Source organism: Salmo trutta, chromosome 5 (assembly GCF_901001165.1).
Source record: "Salmo trutta chromosome 5, fSalTru1.1, whole genome shotgun sequence".
Taxonomy (NCBI): domain Eukaryota; kingdom Metazoa; phylum Chordata; class Actinopteri; order Salmoniformes; family Salmonidae; genus Salmo; species Salmo trutta.
Window position 1 is genome coordinate 41,471,696 of NC_042961.1, and position 16,802 is coordinate 41,488,497.

A 16,802-nucleotide genomic window follows, 5' to 3' on the forward strand; every position below is an offset into this window, starting at 1 on the left:
AGGTCTTCAAAAGCCAAGTCAACAAACAGATTACCGACCATTTCGAATCCCACCGCACCTTCTCCGCTATGCAGTCTGGTTTCAGAGCTGGTCATGGGTGCACCTCAGCCACGCTCAAGGTCCTAAACAATATCGTAACCACCATCGATAAGAAACAATACTGTGCTGCCGTATTCATTGACCTGGCCAAAGCTTTCGACTCTGTCAATCACCACATCCTCATCGGCAGACTCAATTGCCTTGGTTTCTCAAATGATTGCCTCGCCTGGTTCACCAACTACTTCTCTGATAGAGTTCAATGTGTCAAATCGGATGACCTGTTGTCCGGGCCTCTGGTAGTCTCTATGGGGGTGCCTCAGGGTTCAATTCTTGGGCCAACTCTTTTCTCTGTATACATCAATGATGTCGCTCTTGCTGCTGGTGAGTCTCTGATCCACATCTACGCAGACGACACCATTCTGTATACTTCTGGCCCTTCTTTGGACACTGTGTTAACAACCCTCCAGACGAGATTCAATGCCATACAACTCTCCTTCCGTGGCCTCCAACTGCTCTTAAATACAACTAAATGCATGCTCTTCAACCGATCGCTGCCCGCACCTGCCCGCCCGTCCAGCATCACTACTCTGGACGGTTCTGACTTAGAATATGTGGACAACTACAATTACCTAGGTGTTATAAGCTCTCCTTCCAGACTCACATCAAACATCTCCAATCCAAAGTTGAATCTAGAATTGGCATCCTATTTCGCAAACAAAGCAACCTTCACTCATGCTGCCAAACATACCCTCGTAAAACTGACCATATTACCGATCCTCGACTTCACCGATGTCATTAACAAAATAGCCTCCAATACCCTACTCAATAAACTGGATGCAGTCTATCACAGTGCCATCCGTTTTGTCACCAAAGCCCCATATACTACCCACCACTGCGACCTGTATGCTCTCGTTGGCTGGCCCTCGCTTCATACTTGTCGCCAAACCCACTGGCTCCAGGTCATCTACAAGACCCTGTTAGGTAAAGTCCCCCCTTATCTCCGCTCACTGGTCACCATAGCAGCACCCACCTGTAGCACGCGCTCCAGCAGGTATATCTCTCTGGTCACCCCCAAAGCCAATTCCTCCTTTGGCCGTCTCTCCTTCCAGTTCTCTGCTGCCAATGACTGGAACGAACTACAAAAATCTCTGAAACTGGAAACACATCTCCCTCACTAGCTTTAAGCACCAGCTGTCAGAGCAGCTCACATATCACTGCACCTGTACATAGCCCATCTATAATTTAGCCCAAACAACTACCTCTTCCCCTACTATATTTATTTATTTATTTAGCTCCTTTGCACCCCATTATTTATATTTCTACTTTGCACTTTCTTCCACTGCAAATCTACCATTCCAGTGTTTTACTTGCTATATTGTATTGACTTTGCCACCATGGCCTTTTTTGCCTTTACCTCCCTTATCTCACCTCATTTGCTCACATTGTATATAGACTTATTTTTCTACCGTATTATGTTTGTTTTACTCCATGTGTAACTCTGTGTTGTTGTATGTGTCGAACTGCTTTGCTTTATCTTGGCCGGGTCGCAATTGTAAATGAGAACTTGTTCTCAACTTGCCTACCTGGTTAAATAAAGGTGAAATAAAAATAAATAAAAATAAGTGATTGTTACACCCATTCAACTATCACACTAGTAGTAGTAGTTTAAAGGATCATTTAAAAAAAATCTGCAGTGCACATTAATGTTACTTATCAATTCAGGCAATTTATCACGATAGGGATTTTTGGCCATATCGCCCAGCTCTAACATGCACACACACCTGTGGCCTACCAGGAGAATATTAATTAAGAATTTAAGTTGGAGTGATTTTTCAATTCAGAACGTGAGTGGGTGAGAACAAGCAAGGCATTCATGCAAACAACCCTTCCACTCTTTGCTTTGTTACATTTCATTTCACAGAGAGCAACATGTCTGCCAGGAGACATGTTTTCACCAAGAACCAACCACTTGCCAGCATGTTCACACTAAGGCTGAGTTAAAAGCCAAGCTTTCTATTGGTGTGATGTCTGATTCATACACTCCATTTCCTTTGAAGTGCTCACCAATGCATGAAAGTCACAGAAGCATTATGAAACAGTCGCTAGTGAAGGTCTTGAAGCACCACCACAACCATTAATATTTTACCAAGAACACTGCAACAGAAGCTAACCTTCCACCGCTACTCTTTTCTCCACATGAGGCTACAATACATTGAGTTTCCCCAGGGAAGCTGTGAAGCGCCGGGGAATCTGAAGCGAGCTGTAGTCTATAGGCGTGATTGTGTTTATTAGTCTGTTAAAGAATGTGAAACAATGTTATGTTTACTACGTTTCATTAAACCATGTACGGCTATAAATATTGTATTTACACTTTTCTGAAAGAAAAGCACATTCTTCGTCCATTAAAATAACATAAAATTGATCAGAAATACAATGTAGACATTGTTAATGTTGTAAATGACTATTGTAACTGGAAACGGCTGTTCTTTTATGGAATATCTACATAGGTGTAGAGGCCCATTAGCAACCATCACTCCTGTGTTCCAATGGCACGTTGTGTTAGCCAATCCAAGTTTATAATTTTAAAAGGCTAATTGATCATTAGAAAACCATTTTGAAATTATGTTAGCACAGCTTAAAACTGTTGTGCTGATTTACAGAAGCAATAAAACTGGCCTTCTTTAGATTAATTGAGTATCTGGAGCATCAGCATTTGTGGGTTCGATTACAGGTTCAAAATGGCCAGAAACAAATAACTTTCTTCTGAAACTCGTCAGTCTATTCTTGTTCTGAGAAATGAAGGCAATTCCATGCGAGAAATTGCCAAGAAACTGAAGATCTCGTACAACGCTGTGTACTACTCCCTTCATAGAACAGCGCAAACTGGCTCTAACCAGAATCGAAAGAGGAGTGGGAGGCCCTGGTGCACAACTGAGCAAGAGGACAAGTACATTGGTGTCTAGTTTAAGAAACAGATGCCTCACAAGTCCTCAACTGGCAGCTTCATTAAATAGTACCCGCAAAACACCAGTCTAAACGTCAACAGTGAAGATGCGACACCGGGATGCTGGCCTTCTAGGCAGAGTTACCAAGAAAAAGCCATATCTCAGACTGGCCAATCAAAAGAAAAGACTAAGATGGGCAAAAGAACACAGACACTGGACAGAGGAACTCTGCCTAGAAGGCCAGCGTCCTGGAGTCGCCTCTTTACTGTTGACATTGAGACTGGTGTTTTGCGGGTACTATCTAATGAAGCTGCCAGTTGAGGACTTGTGAGGCATCTGTTTCTCAAGCCTCCTTCACTCATGCTGCCAAACATACCCTCGCAAAACTGACTATCCTACCGATCCTTGACTTCGGCGATGTCATTTATAAAATAGCCTCCAACACTCTACTCCGCAAATTAGATGCAATTTGCCGCACTTCCCTGCTGTGCTTTAAACTTAGTTTTGAAAGTTGTAATAGTAGAATGTACAAGGCTTCATCAGTTCCTCGTCATGTTAGTCATTGCATACCTTAGAGAGCTATTTATAACTTGTCAGAAATGTCCAGATCAGCCTCCGGGGTGGTGCAGTGGTCTAAGGCACTGCATTGCAGTGCCAGCTGTGCCACCAGAGTTTCTGGGTTCGAGTCCAGGCTCTGTTGCCCGGCTGCGACCAGGAGGCCCATGGGGCGGCGCACAATTGGCCCAGCGTCATCCGGGTTAGGGAGGGTTTGGCCGGCAGGGATATCCTTGTCTCATCGCGCACTAGCGACTCCTATGGCAGGCCGGGCGCAGTGCACGCTGGCCAGGTCGCCAGGTGTACGTGTTTCCTCCAACACATTGGTGCGGCTGGCTTCCGGGTTGGATGGGCATTGTGTCAAGAAGCCGTGCAGCTTGGTTGGGTTGTGTTTTGGAGGACGCATGGCTCTCGACCTTCGCCTCTCCCGAGTCCGTACGGGAGTTGCAGCGACTAGACAAGACTGTAACTACTACCAATTGGATACCACAAAAATGGGGTAAAAAAAAGAAATGTCCAGATCAACTAGCCCATATCAGCAACAGTTTTTTTATTTTATTTTTAAAGGTAGGTTTTTTAGCCTATAGATATTGTTATAATTTATTACTCACTCAAATATCACATGAATACACATTAGACATGGCAAAGTGAATAGAAGTGCATGAACATTTGCTTTAAAAAACTGCAACATTTTCTTTGCACCCCATGACAAAATGTGTAGAATTGCAGGAAATACGCTTTAAAACCAGCAAAGTTCTCTCCAAATTCTCTCCACCAAGAAGAGAGGTGTTTGTCATGAAGAATAATTGTGCCCATAGAAATAGATGTGGTGTGAGCACGCAGGGGAGGGCCATGGGAAGTTCCCCAGTGCTGGAAGGGGTGAAAAGGTCTGGGAACCCCTTGGCTATATAAATTCATTAATATGGGCAGAATATTGTATATAAATTCATTCATATGGTTATATAAAGACTGAAGGCTAAAAACAGACTATACTATATCTAGGCCTATTTCTAGTTTTTACATTGTATTTTCGTTTTAAAGATTGTATTTTAATTGTATCTAGTGTTTACACCATCCACTAACGCCAACCATTCACTAGAAAACATTTATTTATCAACAAAAAAGCTTAGCAAAATACAAAGAATTATGGGGAAAAAATAAGTGCTTAAAACATCTATTTAAAATAATATTTTTTACACCATCCATTAACACAAACCATTCACTATAAAAAATGTATTTATTAACAAATAAGATTAGCAAAATCCTAAAAATGGGGCAAAAATAAGGAAACCTAAAACATTTATTTCAAATAACCAAAAGAAAAACAAGAGTAGACTACATGAAAATGCAGCACCATAAAAACGAGTTGACAAACACATCGTCCAAGAATGTGCTGTGTTCTGGTGTACTAAGGATTTGGGAGTCATTGAAAGGGTTGAAATTGATAAGAGTCACAAAGAAGTGTCCAACTAGGCTAGGTACTAATTTTTCCTTGAATGGATTTTGGAGCATTCACAACTGCAACTTGAAAGTGTAGGCAACGCTCTTCAGGTAAGTCTCCAGCCATTGAGTCGTGTACTCAACCAGTGACTTCAGATCCTTCTGTTGCTTGCGGTAGCGGGGTCTTTGCCATGGTGGTGGAATGCCAGCAAGTCGCTGCTCCATTCCCATATCACCTCTTCCAAATGGTGGGGTGGGTAGCGCCAAGATTTGCAGAAAATTGTCGATGCCAGCTCTCCACTCGACTGTTTGGCTTTGCCAAGTCTTGCAGGACAGCATCGTAGCAGTTCCATAATAAAAAATAAAAAGAAGATTAGCAACCATGTTATTGGCCTTGGGGATGCTGTCATCAATAATAAGAATTAGAATAAGAATAATAAAGATATGATTATGTTAAACAAGACATGCCTATGGGCAACATTGGCTTTCTTCGAACGTGTCCGACCGACTCCCCCACCCATGTTGCCTGAAAGTATGTCAGAAACTCCACCAGGTGACGTTCCGGGCGCTGAAAGAACCGGGTATCCAGCAGGTCTTCCAAGCTTTCGCCTGCATCAGTCGGTGGGACAAATGCGAGCGCGCCGTAGTACCTTCCACAAAAAGTTTTGCTCGACAAAAAGACGTGAGCGAAACTCTACACATATTCTTCACATTTTTCTCCCTCAAAATTAATGGCTGCATGTGATTTTTTTCCCTAGCGATTGACACAGCCGACACATTTTCAAAGTAAAATAATATTTTTGTACATTTTCCAAATTACTAAGAAACACAAAATCCGCGAGGCATAATGGGACCCGTGTCGTTCAAAAAGTTATACTTTTGACTCACGTGTCCATAGAACATTCTTCCAAGAGTCTTCATGATCATCCAGGTGCTTTTTGGCAAACTTGAGTCAACTTTTTGGATGACATATGGGTCCCATTATGTCTGGTGAAAACCAAACACTGCATTCCCACAGTAAGAACCTCACACCAACGGTCAAGCATAGTGGAGGTAGTGTGATGGTTAGGGGATGCTTTGCTGCCTCAGGTCCTGGATGACTTGCCTCAACAAAAGGAACCATAAATTCTGCTCTGTATCAGAGAATTCTACAGGACAATGTCAGGCTATCCGTCTGTGAGCTGAAGCTGAATCGCAGCTGGGTCATGCAGCAAGACAATGATAAAAAACACACAATCAAGTATACGTGAAAATTGTTAAAAAGAAACACATTTTACGTTTTGGAACGGCATAGTCAAAGTCCACACCTAATCCCAATTGAGATGTCGTGGCAGGACTTGAACGAGCAGTTCATGCTTGAAAACCCACAAATGTTGCTGAGTTAAAGCAATTCTGCATGGATGAGTGGGCCAAAATTCCTCCACAGTGACGTGAGAGACTGAGCAACAACTACAGGGAGCGTTTGGCTAAAGGTGACACAACCAGTTATTGAGTGTAAGGGGGCAATTACTTTTTCACACAGGGGCATAACTTTGTTCATGAAATAAAGGAAAAAAGTATGTAATTGTTGTGTTATTTGTTCACTCAAGTTCCCTTTATCTAATATTAGGTTTTGGTTGAAGATCTGATAACATTCAGTATAAAAAAAAATACGCAAAAGTAGAGAAAATTAGAAAGGGGGCAAATACTTTTCAACAGCACTGTAAGGTCACTCAGTCAAGCACTCAATCTCAAACACAGTTTCAACCACAAAGATCAGGGAGGTTTTCCAACGCCCGCAAGAAAGGGCACCTATTGGTAGATGGGTAAAAAAAAAGCAGACATTGACTATCGCATTGAACATGGTGAAATTATTACACTTTGGATGGTGTATTAATACACCCAGTCACTACAAGGATACAGGCATCAATCAATCAAATGTATTTATAAAGCCCTTCTTACATCAGCTGATGTCACAAAGTGCTGTACAGAAACCCAGCCTAAAACCCCAAACAGCAAGCAATGCAGGTGTAGAAGCACCGTGACTAGGAAAAACTCCCTAGAAAGGCCAGAACCTGGGAAGAAACCTAGAGAGGAACCAGGCTATGAGAGGTGGCCAGTCCTCTTCTGGCTGTGCCGGGTGGAGATTATAACAGAACATGGCCAAGATGTTCAAATGTTCATAGATGATCCTTCCTGACTCAGTTGCCGGAGAGGAAGAAAACCACTCAGGGATTTCACCATGAGGCCAATGGTGACTTTCAAACAGTTAGAGTTTAATGGCAAGGATAGGAGAAAACTGAGGATGGAACAACAACATTGTAGTTACTCCACAATACTAACCTAAATGACAGAGTGAAAAGAAGGAAGCCTGTACAGAATACACATTTTCCAAAACATGCATCCTGTTTGCAATAAGGCACTAAAGTAAAGCAAAAAAGGTGGCAAAGAAATGTACTCTATGTCCTGAATACAAAGCGTCATGTTTGGGGCAAATCCAACACATCACTGGCATCGGCAAGGACTATGGAGTTTATTTAGGACAAAAATAAACGGAACAGAGCTAAGAATAGGCTAAATCCTAGAGGAAACCCTGGTTCAGTCTGCTTTCCAACAGACACTGGGTGACAAATTCACCTTTCTGCATGACAATAACCTAAAACACAAGGCCAAACATGCACTGGAGTTGCTTACCAAGACGACATTGAATATTCCAGAGTGGCCTAAGTTACAGTTGACTGAAAACTTCTTGAAAATCTATGGCAGGAATTGAAAATGGCTGTCTAGCAATGATCAACAACCAACTTGACAGAGTTTGAAGAATTGTAGAAATAATCATGTGCAAATATTAAACAATCCAGGTGTGCAAAGCTCTTAGACTTACCCAGAAAGACACAGCTGTAATCGCTGCCAAAAGTGATTCTAACATATTGACTCAGTGGTGTGAATATTTATATAAATTAGATATTTCATTTTCATTAAATTAGCAACAATTTCTAAGAACATGTTTTCGCTTTGGGGGGTATTGTGTGTAGATAAGTGAGGAAAAATGTGTCCATATGGAATTCAGGTTGCAACACAACAAATGTAGAATAAGTGAAGGGGTATGAATACTTTCCGAAGGCACTGTATGTTGCCATAAGAGTTGTGCAAAATTGGTAGAATATTATTCACAGATGTAATGTCTGCCAAAGGTAATCCACTAACTATTTACTCTGGGGTGTAAAAACATCTGCAATCAATCATTTTTTTCAATTTATTTTTTATTTAATTTAATTTTTTAATTTAACTTTCACTCAATTTGAATATGTGGAGTACGTTGTGTAGATTTGTAGAAAAAAAAACGAATTTAACCAATTTAATTTAAAGGCAGCAAAATGTGAAGACTGCAAGTATGGAACGCTGTTTGGGTCTTTGCGTGTCAAAAACGATGCGTCAAATAGTGTTATTTGAACTGTATCAAATAAGCTTTTCATTTCACACGTCAAATAACATAATTCTATTATAGAATGTTGTGTGTGCTGAATTTGCATGTTCAAGCCAAGCTCCACCACTACTAAAAGTAGCACTGTCAATGACAGCCTTTTATTTTGAAGGCAAATCGTAAAGTCCACTACTGTGGCTAATCCCTATTGTGGCTAGCTTCACATAGGTGGATCCGCCCACCATCAATCAAATAAGAACAGTCTTATCAATTAGGGGTATTTTAGATGTAGCTACTGAACTAGATTGTCGTTTTGCTATGATAAGGTTAGAACATTGGTTTGTATCCATCAGCTAGCTAGCTTTTTTTTTATGACCAGCACTGTCCAGAGCTTGGGGAAGTGTCTGCGCTTCTGCGGCAGCGCCAGGTGCACGAGACAAAACTTTACCAGCATCATGGCATACGTATCGGTGAATCGCTGTGCATATGAAATACGAGCGATAGTTATTACACATTGATTACACTATAATTTTTTTTTATGAATGTGTTAAATTATTATGTGACGTCATATTCAGGTCCTGATTGGTCAACCAGTTTATTTAACGCGTCAAAGTGTTATTTGACACGTAAAGACCAAAACGGGTTCCATATGCAAGGGGTGTGTAGACTTCCACCAGGCACTGTAGTAGTTTCAAGTTTTTAATGTCACGTGCACAAGTACAGTGACATAAAAAAGGTTCAGTCACCCGGTCCTAAACTTGGTGACAAGCTCGGTGACAAGCTCGGAGAGGACAATGCTGTTGAACGCTTAGCTGTATTGGTATTCCTCTTATCTAGGTGGGTGGGTCTAGGGTGTCTGGAATGATGGAGTTGATGTGTGCCATAACCAGTCTATCAAAGCACTTCATGATTACAGATGTGAGTACAACAGGAGGGTAGTCATTGTGGCATGAAGCCTTAGAGTTCTTGGGAACAGGAATGATGGTAGCCATCTTAAAATGTGGGGATTACATGTGAAATTGCAGTGAATACGCCTGCCAACTGATCTGCGCATGCTCTGAGAAAGCGCCCTGGAATACCGTCCGGCCCTGCAGCCTTGTGAGTGTTGACCTGATTCAAGACCTTACTCACCTCGGCCTCGGAGACCGAGATCACCCAGTCCTCTAGTGATAGACCGGAGGTAGGCCTATAGCTCGGCCATGCTGTGAATCTGTCTGGTCAAAGTCATTTCAACATAATTAACTACACGACAAGCAGTCAAGCAGAACTGATGAAACTGGGTAAACCATGGACAACGCTACCTTACGAAGGAGTGAGAGAGAGACCTGCTCAACCTCATCACCCAGAGAGAAGGGGAGCTTTAGACGATCAAGAGAATAGCACGTACACAAATCACTGCCCCATGACAATTTAATCAGCTGATTAAGCAGAAACTTGGAGACTGAGGATTCTTGTGTACTTATTTTCGCAGACTAGAGGCTAAGAATTGATGGGTTGGGTAATATGTAAAAAAAAAAAAAAAAAAGTTTATTACAGACTAATATTACAATTCCTGAAAGAGACATTAGAAAACACCTATATACCGAGGGCTCTGAAGAAGAAAAAAACAAAACAGGGAAACCTGATTCTGTGGCATGAAAGAGTCCTTTCAGTAAAGTTGTCCTTTCAGGGTTTCAGGCTACTTGTCATTTTTTTCAAGACAAATCACAGAAGGTCAGAGACAGGCAAGGTCACACTAGGGGAAGGTTTCACTGTGGCCAGTAGTCGTGTGATAACAGACCTTGGGAACGTTTAATGGAATCTGTCAAAAAGAACACCAAAATGTTACTCCCACATTCACATAACTTGGCATTGGCTGCTGTCAAACAGGTTTTGGGAGGAAAATGAAAAACGCAGAATCAGCTGGCTATCGAGATGATTTATCAGCACACAATCACATGCCAGGTGATGTTAGGGATTATAAATGCATTATGACTTAATGCAAAGAATGGGTAAGTAAGGAGGACTGGTACTTGAAGGTTATATAACCTTATGATATGCTTTCTATAAAAAAAAAATACTGGACTTTTAGCTATATGATGAGGCTTGGACAATGTTCTTCTCAGCATTTTCCCCCATCGCACTTTCAAGTTCAACACTTGAACACTACGATAAAAGCTAATAACATACCAATAATGGTCTACTAATGTTTTCACACTATATCAAAATAATACGTCTCACAAGCCAAGTAGGTTTTTAGCTTATTTTTTACTGATTTCCTTGCTTTTCATCTGCTTTTCCACCCCTTCTTCTGTTTCCCTTCCAATTTATAGCATTTTGCCATGAGCAAATTAGTGGTTTCTTTGTTGAAACCCACTATGTCAAATATGACATAAACCTGTGTTTTATAAAGGGTGACATAAGCACAGCATAATAAAGGCTTTATAAATCATTAAATTAAGGCTTCACAAAGTATTTACAACCTTGTCATGCATCTTGGTAGAGCATTGCAATGCCAAGATAATGGGTTCTATTCCCGGGACCACCCATACGTAAAAATGTATGCGCGCATGACTAAGTCGCTTTGGATAAAAGTGTCAGCTATGTTGTATATATTATATTCCTTTAAAACATTTCTAGGATGACCCAATCTCTTCCCTCTTGGGTGCATAGCAAATATTGGACAGGTCCTCAAATTTCCCCAAAATGCTGTGCTGCAGGATGACACACACTCTAAAGTGCAGTCATGTACAGCAAATAACACTAAGGCCTTTTAAAATAAATTTTTATCCTAATTCATTCCCCCCCCAAATTGCATTTTCTCGGTTTTGTTTTTACAGGTTTCGGATTTCCCCCTTTTTTCTAGTTTCCCCCCAGTTTTCACACCTTTATAATAGAAAAACAACATTTGATTTCCTGTGTTCACAACCATGCTTAAACCACATCGGGATGACTTTTGAGTTCTGGGAAAAATCTAGTTGCCCTTTAATTCAGTGCACATGTTTGGTTTGCGGTGTTTCTTTAGCGCATTAAGCTCACATGTGATGAGTTCGCAAATCAAATGGCCACTTGTGGTTTCACTGGACAGCTTCATTTAACCCATTTTAGAATACGGCTGTAACTTAACAAAATGTGGAAAAAGTCAAGGAGTCTGAATAATTTCAGAAGGCACTGTATATACGTCAAACGGTATTGTGGCGATATTTCATCGTTTTTTCATGGGTATATTACTTTCCGATTTCAATCTTATAGCAAACCTAAGCATGACTGTTATGGGAAGAGGAGATCATCTGATATGCCCTTAAATACTTCGAAGCAACCTGGAATAAAAAATGTAGATGACCAGTGCTTCTATACTGAAACAAATCTCACATCTTTGCAGTTTGCAGGCGATGTTAGGACACATTGTATCGTTGTTTCTACTTCAGAGCAAACTGGCGAGCAACAACATCATTTCACTTAACTTGAAGAACTCCTGGTTCTCTTGGTTTAGCAGTGTATCCACACATTTTTGAATGATGATGGTGGTGAACGGGGTGATTGAATTTACATTATAAACCGGTTGGTTTGAGCTCTGAATACTGATTGGCTGACAGCCATGGTATATCCTCTTAAAGGATCGTACCCTTTTTTACATTTTCACCTAAAATAACATACCCAAATCTAACTGCCTGTAGCTCAGGACCTGAAGCAAGGATATGCATATTCTTGATATCATTTGAAAGGAAACACTTTGAAGTTTGTGGAAATGTGAAATTAAATGTAGGAGAAAATAACACATTACATCTTAAAAGAATGCATGTTTTTTGGTTTGTGTTTTCATCTTTGAAAACGCAAGAGAAAAGCCATAATATAATATTGGAGTTTAGGCACAATTTAGATTTTGTCCACTAGATGGCAGCTGTGTATGTGCAAAGTTTCAGACTGTTCCAGTGAAGCATTGCAATACCGCACAAAATGTTTTATCAAGTCTGTCCAAATGTGCCGAATTGATCAATTGATTCATTTTCAAGTACATAACTATAGAGAACATGGTAATACAAAATGTAAGTTTACACACTCCCAGGAATGTCACACATGATGGATCATTAGCTTATACACTAACTTCCACACATCTTGATGGCCGGACGGGGTGGGTGTGGAGCCAGAAACAGCAGGGGTTCAGACTTTAGAAACCCAGTTCCCAATTTGAATATAAAAATTGATTTTATCAAACAAAACTATGCTACATTTTATCTCTGGTACCCTCAGGATGACATTTCAGAGCAAGATTACTGAATGTAAGTACATTATTTACCTTCAGAGGTGAATGTATCAAACCAGTTGAAGTGATAAGTTTGTTGTTGTGCACTCTCAAACAATAGCATGGTATTTTTTCACTGTAATAGCTACTGTAAATTGGACAGCGCGGTTAGATTAACAAGAATTTAAGCTTTCTGCCCATATAAGACATGTCTATGTCCTGGAAAGTTTGCTGTGAGTTACAACGTCACTCCAGTCACATTAGCGCACATTAGCATCAACCATCCCGGTATAGGGTCACCAATCCCGTAGAGGATATCAGACCACATACCACGGGTTTGACAAAACTGTTATTTTTATTCTTCTAATTTCGTTCGTAACCAGTTTAAAATAGCAATAAGGCACCTCAGGGTTTTGTGATAGATCGCCAATATACCACGGCTAAGGGCTGTGGTCCACACTCCGCATTGCGTCTTGCACAAGACCAGCCCTTAGCTGTGGTATATTGGCCTAATACCACACCTGCTCAGGCCTTATTGCTTCAATATACAAGGGGAGGGGGGGAGGGGGAGGAGGGGGAGGTGGGGGGGGGGGGGGTGTGGTAACTAGGTTTAGCCTTCAGCCAAATTGTTCCTGAGCTTGTAGCTAGTTGGCAGGCCAGAACATAATTAGACTACTAGCAAGTCACCTCGCTGCCCAATTCATAGCACTACACATTTAACACATGGTTAGTGGGATAATCAATTCAATGACAATAATAATTTAGATCTGATGACAGTGGTAAAATCACCAATGTCTCTATTAATAGGTCTAGCTATATTCATCTTACCACATTTCTCCAATGCCAAACCAGTGTGTCTTGTTTGCAACGAAACTCTCACTGTTTGCAAGGAATTCATTCTGAGATGTAATTATGAATCTAAGCATGGTACTTTCAGACATACATTTTCCACCCCAGACATGAGGCCCGAGTCCGACGCAGAAAGGAGGTAGGTGGCCTATTTAAGGAGTGCATGGTGACAGTATTGGAGGAAATAGCTATACCGACAAATATATGGATAAACATAATTGCGTCGGTCAAATAGGTAAGCATACCTCTTATTTCTTAGTGCTCCAACAAAGCCCTCTTGTTAGTAACATGTGCCGACTCAACTTTCAGCACTGGCCGCTGTCCATATTGATTTTAGAAACAGATCTGGCTGCATCTCTAATCTTTTTTCTAATTTATCCAATTATATTCCTTGCTCTTGTTTTTAATGGACATATTCCCACTAATATTGTAATTAAGCTTTGACATTTGTGTTTTAGACTTTTCCTCAAGCTGTTGGTGCCTGCTTCTATTTATGCCAAATCATTTGACCGCTGTAGGTTGAGATTCTTGTTTCCCAACATTATTCCTCTACAATTTTCTACAGCGAATAGAGAAGACCATATATCCCTCACATCCCACATTATGTTAATGAAGTCCCCGTGTGTGTAACGCAAATGTGTGTTTGGGTCTGGATTGGGAAGGTGTGAAAGGTATCAATGGGAGAAAAAAGCCAATCAAGCTTATCGCATAAATTCTATTTGGTTTATGAGCCACCACTCCTCATGCCATGAAGGAGAAAATAATACTAGCATTAAACTTCGATTCATTGGGCCTCTCGTGTGCATCGCAGTGCTAGAGGGGTCACTACAGACCTGGGTTCGATCCCAGTCTGTGTCGCAGCCGGCAGCGACCGGAAGACCCAAGAGGCGGCGGGATGTCCTTGTCCCATTGCTCTGTCAGTATGATGCGTTTTGCATCATATACCAGCTGTATTTCTGTATTTTTACAGCTATACATCTTGAAAACCTGATTGCTAACATGCAAAATATTTTGGGACTATATCAACAATGGACTAATTAAACAAATACCAAAATATTGTTTTTGGGTAGAGTTTTCCTTTAAGAAGCTTTTGAGAAACAGGGCCCAGAGCCACCGGAGTGGGGTTGTAAATATGCTGCTGCTCTGTGATGAGGGAAGCACAGCACTCAGGATCCTCATGAACAGGACACCCTTTGTCTCGTGAATTAGTAAGTAAAGTGTTTGTAGCGCTGATTCTGTGCTGTTTCTGGGAACGCTCTGTCACTGCCTTAAACTAGTCCCCAGGCACCAATTCAGCACCTTGCTGTTCCTCTAGACTAGAAGTCACACTAGCAGACTAGTCCACACAGACAGTAGCCTATTAACGGTACAGTAGGATAAATGACAATCATTTTAGGTTTTTAATTCCATGACTGCGAATGGGCCGTCTTGCATACAGAATTGCTGTCCATCAGATTAAAGCGGCATTTAATGGGGACATGGGCTCGCTTGAACAGCAGGACTACAAAGAGATCTTTACCAGTTTTCCCAAGCTATAGATGTGTCATAGCACTGTGTAATTGTGAAATTACTTTCATGGGCAACACACATACTCTCTTGCTCTTTCTTCTCTCCATCTCACTCACACACGCGTGTAAACTAGATAGGGCGCTGCTCCACTTCCAGATTTATCAGTGTGTCTGAACACCAACTGGCCTAGTTGTTACTGTCATAACCAAAACAGAAAGATTAGGATTTATTTACTTAGGCTATGCAGGGAAACATTAACCTAGATGTAAATATAGCCTATCAAATCCAATTGTATTTGTCACATGCGCCAAATACAACAGGTGTAGACCTTACAGTGAAATGCTTACTCACAAGCCCTTAAGCAACAATGCGGTTAAGAAAAATACAATAAATAAAAGTAACAAATAATTAAAGAGCCCTTCTCAGTGGAACTGTTGATTTTCACTTCCAAATCATATGGCAGACACCAGTACAGAAAATAAACCCGTCTGATCGATCACCCAGAATTTCCAGAAGAGATAGCCTAAAGGCCGCGCAGTTTATCACTGAATCTCTTATCAGGGATTACGAGTAATTCTCGACGGCGTCAGTCTTGGCCATGTGGTGTCCAGAAAGCAAGCATGTCGCATGGCGATTTACAGAAATTTCCATTATGAATTTTCAAAACTGCGTGTCCTTTGGTGACGATTTCCAAGCACTCCGTCATGGCGCATGATGCGAAAGACTCCGTTTGTAAAGGCTGACTGGCTGAATGTTGAGAGCATGCTGTAATACACCTGCCGCGCCATTCTTCAACAGATATGCAATTTCAATAGAATTAAATACATCTAGTTAATTGAAAATACAGTTTAGAATTAGACGTAGACTTCTGTGAATTACAGCATGCCTCCGTTGGCATATGCATTACGAGCAAACTTGAGTAACGTTACTTGTACTCTGCCTAAAGATGTCGGGGAATGTGATGTATATTTCCCTTCAGCATATTAAGTACCAATTATCTAATTTCACTAAACAACCCATTTGACAGTAGCAGGCAACAGTATTCTAGCAACACTACAAAACGGGGCCCCTTTATAAATCCCAGAAGCCAGGCGAACAAGAGCGGCTTTGTCTGTCGCATCACCTAACGGCAAGACCGACAATGAAGAAAACCAATTCACACGATTATACTCCCAAACAATTGATTGCTACAATTAACTGAAACAATTGTACTAATTCATTCGCGCCTTCGGTATCAAGCCGCAGAAGAGGCCAGACTCATATTGCGCCTACTCACCTTGTAGCGACGAGAAACGTGGTAGTCAGCTCAATGTTTTCACTGTCGCGACGGTAAACAAAGCTGATGTCGTTGTGAATACCAAAGCGATAAAATGAAGGTCATAGTTAAAAAATGTTACACGGTAAATGTATCACTCCACGTGGCCCGAGCGTCAAATCGTTAAGAACGGAAGTAACAAGCTAACGTTGAGCGTAACCTTCATTTTCCGTGATACCGGTATAATCAAAAACAGCATAGCATATTGCTGTGATGCTCCTCCCCATGCAAATCATAACCTACTATTTGTTTTCGGCAATATGAAGTGATAATGGTAGGGCTGCAATGAACTGTTGTGTTCAACTTCCCACACAGGGGCAATGGAAAGGGGATACCTAGTCAGTTGTACAACTGAATGCATTCAACTGAAATGTGTCTTAATGTTGCGGGTCAGTTTGACCCATTTCCACGTTTGAGTTGTCTAAAATACTAGTTACCCTGTCTTTTTCTTCATGAAATGAAATACCTTTTCCTCATTTAGGGTCATGAACCTAACTTCAAAATGTGGACACTGATATGTTGTGG

General features: G+C 41.1%; 1 protein-coding gene across 1 annotated transcript in view; it reads right to left on the bottom strand.

Annotated features, from left to right (window-relative positions):
• Positions 1-16,520, bottom strand: part of LOC115194162 (equilibrative nucleoside transporter 2) — a 32,975-nt gene extending 16,455 nt beyond the window's left edge. Inside the window, exon 1 of the mRNA XM_029753610.1 lies at positions 16,239-16,520. The gene's annotated coding sequence lies outside the window, so the exon portion shown is untranslated. The remainder of the gene's footprint in view (positions 1-16,238) is intronic.
• Between the last annotated feature and the right edge of the window lie 282 nt (positions 16,521-16,802).